The sequence below is a fragment of the Pistacia vera genome, unplaced genomic scaffold, assembly GCF_008641045.1.
Source record: "Pistacia vera cultivar Batoury unplaced genomic scaffold, PisVer_v2 Contig272, whole genome shotgun sequence".
Classification (NCBI taxonomy): domain Eukaryota; kingdom Viridiplantae; phylum Streptophyta; class Magnoliopsida; order Sapindales; family Anacardiaceae; genus Pistacia; species Pistacia vera.
Genome location: NW_022196082.1, coordinates 755,304 through 761,041, shown reverse-complemented (window position 1 = coordinate 761,041; position 5,738 = coordinate 755,304). Strand labels below are relative to the sequence as shown.

Here is a 5,738-nt window from a genome sequence, read left to right as displayed (position 1 = left end):
TGGTTCCTCCAATTGTTTACCACTCCTAAGTATGATTGCATTGGCTTGCTCTTTTAGGTTCTTCACCGTATCACTTGGCAACGATCCTTGAACTCTTCCTAATAGAATGTTATGAATTTTCCCCATTTAAAGTCAACTTGGTGAGCACATTCTCCATATTAGATTTTTTCTTTTGAGCTTGAAAACCAGGAGGTGGTTTATGTTCATTGTTGTTGTTCCATGAGAAATTAGGATGTTTCCGCTATGCAGGATTGTAAGTGTTGGAGTATGAATTCCCTTACCGTCTTTGGAAGTTATTCACATAATTCCTTTGTTAAGTGGAGCAAATGGACTCCCTTCTTGACAATCTCTTGATAAGTGATTACCCAATTGCTTTTGAATAGCTGAGAGTTGAGCAGCCAAAGCAATGTAAACATTTACATCATGCACACCCGCGACTCTCCTTGGAAAATTTCGTTCCCAAGGCTTCGTGTAATTGTTGCTTACCATCAGTTCAATTAAATTGTATGCTTCCTCCGGGGTTTTATTATTTAAAGCTCCCTCGCTCGCTGCATCAATCATAACTTGCATATTCGAAAGCAAACCGTTGTAAAACATTTGCACTAACAACCACATCGGCAACCCATGGTGAAGACACTTCCTTAAGAGCTCCTTATATCTCTCCCAAGCCTCATAGAGTGACTCTAATACTTGTTGGAAAAAATTAGTTATGTCACTTCTCATCTTTGCTGACTTAATCGGTGGGAAATACTTAGCAAGGAAAGCTTGAACCAATTCGTCCCAATTGGTAATCCCCCCAATAGTTTATGATAATAACCAAGCTTTAGCTTTGTCCCTAAAAGAAAAGGGAAATAGCCTAAGTGTAATAGCAAAATCAAATACCCCATTATGCTAGAAAGAGTCGCAAAGCTTCAAGAAATTTGCAAAATGCAAATTTGGATCATCACTTGGAAATCCTCCAAATTGCACCGATTGTTGTATCATTTGAATTATAACATGCTTGATTTCAAAATTATTTGCTGGCACTAGTGGTCTCCTGATGCTAGAAGCACATCCCTCAATGGTAGGACTTGAGTAATCCCTTAATGCTCTATGGACAACTACATTACCCCCTTGGACTTCCTCATTCTCATTCTCTTGATTATTCATACCTTGTTTTATAATTCCCCTTTCAACCATTGCAATTGATTTTTGTGTGTTGGCTTGCCTCTTTTCTTTTCTCAACTTTTGAAGTGTTCTTTCAATTTCATAATCGAAAGGAACAAGATTTTCACCCCTTGGACGTAAACACTCTAGGACCTAAACACCAAAAAGAAAATTAAAATTAAAAAAAAAAAAAATCAAATTAGCAACTAAATAACTCATACTGATATTAGTAAAATAAAATGGTAATTCCCCGGCAACGGTGCCAAAAACTTGACAAGCTTTTCGCAAGTGTACAAAATTGCACAAGTAATAAAGGATGAATAACAAGTGTCGAATCCCAAGAGAATTACTGTTACCAAGTACCAAACTAACCTATCTTATTACTATTTGATTAATCAAATTTCGCAAGAATGAATTACTAAAATTGAAACAAATTAAAAATTAAACAACAGTAGAATTTTTATTAAAACTATGGTTGAAAATCAATACGACTAAACCTAGGACACAGATTTCACACCAATTTAATCTTATACATTGATAATGATTGCTAACCTAATTAAGCCTTTTCTAAAGGTCAAGGTCAAATTTCTTAATATTCTGCTAACTTTCACTTGAATAATTACCGGATTAACTTTTAAGCATGAACCCAAGATACATCTAAATTGGATTTAGAAGCTGAAAGATCATTACGTTTTATGGAATTTACCAAAGCATCATAGATCGTGGTAACATATCTCTAGCATTCGTTTAATCTATGGCTTTATTACCTTAGACTAATTAGGTTTCATCTCTTCATCTCAACCTAATCCATAAAGTCATTCAACTCTCGGATCCATAAGAATTAAATGCATTACGTGCAATAATAAAACTTAGAGCAATGCTTAATTAAAAATTAACAATAATAAAATCAACACATATTTATAAATCGGGCTACATCTGAGCCCTAGAAAATATATTTAGATCTTAGCTCTAGAAAATATATTTAGTTCATACTTTCAATAATAAAAACAATCATTGTATTAATAAACATGAGTTCAAGAAAGAATAGAAAAACTTCTCTAATTGGCAAACTAAATGTTGTTTTGATCTCCCAAAAGCGGCTAGTACTCTCTCTCTCTTTTTCTCCCCCCAAAAATAGATAAAGAAGTCTATTTATAGTCTTAGGGTTTAAGAGTGTGATTAGAAAAAATTATATTCCAAAATAAAAGAAGGAAATTCGGACTAAGCTTAACACAACCCATATAGGCCCAAGTGTTGTCGCTACAGCGATAGAAATCTCTGCTACAGCGTACGGAGATTCCCTCTAATGAGCCAAATATATTCAGAATTGGACAAAGTCATAAACTTAAGAATTATAGTCTGAATCAGCTTTCCAACGCCATAAGAATCATCCAATTCCGAGGTCCACATATCAAGTTATGGTCAAAATACTGAATCATGTTTCACGATTGAAGAAATTTCCAAGATTTGAATTTCATCCTTAAAGCATCATAACTTTCTCGTTTCAACTCCGATCCTTGCACCATTCATTCCTAGTCGTCACAAATTCCATCGGTATCGTTCCTCTTCATCAGTGTATCCTTTTTAACCATTTATGACCTTAAAATACTCAAAACACACTTGTAACCCCATAAAAGATATTTTTGAAATAATTAAGTCAAATTTCACAATTTAAACCTATTTTCCCACAAATAATCTTAAATCACTAAATAAACATGTATTTCCAAGCTCTTATCATCTTTCACTTTGGAACAATGGCTAACAAATGATATTTGAATGCTGAAATTCCTTAAAGATCCATGATGAAGATTTCATGCTGCCTTGAATAAAAGAGCTCTAGTCTTTATATAGAGGCTTGAAGATAAGTGATAAATATTTGATAATGAGATGAATAGAATAACAGATAATTTATAATTTTGAGATAAATAGAAATTAGGATTTATGTAAGAATATAAATCCCTTAGAAAATAATATGGAAAATGATGAAAGCTTAAATAAGTCTAAGTTCATTTTAGTAAAATTATTTATTTAAATAATAGATAATTACTCAATAAATATCTAGAAATTTTAATAAGATAAAAAATATTGAAATGGTAAATTTAGATTCATTTAATTTAAGATAAATAAATAAGGGATAGTGAAAATGATTTATATAAGAATTTTAGGATGATAAATCCTGCAAAATAATTTTATTACCAAATAAACAAATATAAAAGAGATAAATGCCCAAAATAATATATTTTTTTCCAAGATAAATGCTAAAACAAATTTTTTATAAAATAAAATTTTTGAATTTACATAATTTAATTGATAGAAAAGAGATAAACCTAAACATGATTTTTCTCTTGATAGAAAATAAAATAAAGTTTATTAAATCATTTTAAGATAATAAAGGAATTGATTGAAACGCTCCATTGTGGGTTTTTTATGCAGAATTAAGTAAATCAAAGTGTTTTAATCCAAGTAAAAACCTTTGAGAGGGTTTTTGGGTAGTTTTACATACTTGATCATGGTTAAGAAATTCCAAAACTGGAATTTTTAATAACATGAAAATGTTGTAAGAACATGGACTTTTACAAATTTCATTAAAAAAAAAATAGAATATGCATAATAAAAGTATAAAATTTGAACCTGTGGCTATGCAAGTGTTTTACTAAAAAAAATAAATAAATAAAAATCTGAAGTGGTTGAAACGTACCCATGGATATTTTGGTAATTTTGGGATTTTTGGCCTCTAGGGGTAAAATCGTCATTTTGCGGACCAAATCAGTTAATACTAGTGTTTTAACTTTTCAGACTAACTTTATTTTTGGCAGATTTTTGGAGTTTGAAAAGTATTTTTCCTTAGGTTTTTTAGAAATGGGCTTTCACACCCTTTGCTCCAAGATGTCCAATTAGGTACCCTAAGAAAGCCTAATTCAAAGAAACATCTGGGCCCATTAGACCTCTTTGGATGCTCCAATCCCTAATACCACAACACCATAGCTCACAAAAATTGTCACATTGAAGTGGATTGGGCCCACCAACCTTTAGAAAAAGAGTAATACTATATGGAGAAACACTTCTCACTAATTTTCTCTCACAAACGCGACGTGTCAGCTCGTAGAATCTCATCTGCCCAATAATGAGTCCCGTCTGACAAAGTCAAATGCGAGTTGTCACATCACGTTTGTGAGAGAGTGTTTGTAAGAAATGTTTGTCAGATTATCTTTATTTTTAGAAAAAATGAAAAGTACTTACTTTGGTTAAACCTTATTGTTCGGTTGTAGGTCATTTATGTGTGGAGCATGTCGAATCTTGTGTTGGGATACATTTGGGTCTTGTGTTACAAGAAGGCCTGTGAAAGGATGTTGGTTGGATCCCTAAAGCAAAACAAACCTAAAATAAGAGATTGTCGTCTCTTGATGGGCTTTCAACAACGTTGTCATCGTGTGATGGGCTTTTGTGGAACATTTATGCCATCTCTTGATGTGTTTTTAACAACAATGTCATCATGTGATGGGTTTTTGTGGGACAATCTATGTCGTCTATTGATAGATTTTTAGCAACGGTACCTTCGGTTGACGGGCTTTTATGGAACAATTTGTGTCATCTCTTGATAGGCTTTTAGCAATGGTGTCATTGTGTGATGAGCTTTTATAGGACAATCTGTGACATCATGTGATGGACTTTTATAACAGCGCATGCCATGGGCTTATCTATCAGAGTGTCATGGGCTTTTAGAATTGTCTTAGGCTTACATGTCAAAGAATGCCAAGAACTTTTGGGGGAGTTTATTAAAAAGACATTTGAAGTTTACATTTAATTAAAAGGCTATCAGTTTTAAAATGTTAACTAAATAGGCATATTATTGATTAAGGGTAATTAGTGTTTAATTAAGATTAATGTAATCTTTTCAAAATTATACTATATTTCCACAAACCCGAAATTGTTGCAAATAAACCCAAAAACGTTCTTCTTCCTCCCGCCATTAACGCATCTCTACCTCTGCATCTTCTTCTCTTCTTCTTGGCTTCGTCTACATCTTCTTCTTCCTCTGCATCTTCTTCTTCTTCCTCCTTCCTGTACATCTTCTTCTTCATCAGTACTCTATATCTTCTTGTTCCGCCATTAACACTTTCTTCTCCTCCACCATTAACATCTTCTCCGGCAAAGATCCCCCTCTCTCCTCTGAAATTTCGTCTAAGTATGTGTATCTCCTTTTACTTTTATATTTAGATTTACAAAGATTTAATAATGGATGGGGTTTGGGTTAGATTTTGATTTAGTTGTTTTAGGTTGTTGGGTTGTGTTTGATGTAATGCAACTTGAAAGGAGTGAAATTTGTGAAAATTTGTTCTGGGGTATTTATTTTCTTGGGTATGATGGATCGATTGTAGGTGGAGATGACTGAAAATGTGGTCTGGGTACGATGGATCGCTTAAGCAATCTGGTGATCGCTTAAGCGATCCGGTAGGTCTGGTAATGTAGCAGATAGATCGCTTAAGCGATCAGGTATGTGGCATATGATCGCTTAAGCGATCTGGTTAAAGTCTGTTGTATGGGAGCGATCGCTTAAGCGATCAGTAAATGGCATAAGATCGTTAAGCGAT

At 33.3% G+C, this 5,738-nt stretch overlaps 1 non-coding gene across 1 annotated transcript; it reads left to right on the top strand.

Moving 5' to 3' along the window:
• The first annotated feature begins 619 nt into the window (after window positions 1-619).
• LOC116133734 lies at window positions 620-726 on the top strand. The gene has a single exon (XR_004128605.1). It is a non-coding gene; the product is annotated as a small nucleolar RNA R71 (small nucleolar RNA).
• The last annotated feature ends 5,012 nt before the right edge of the window (window positions 727-5,738 follow it).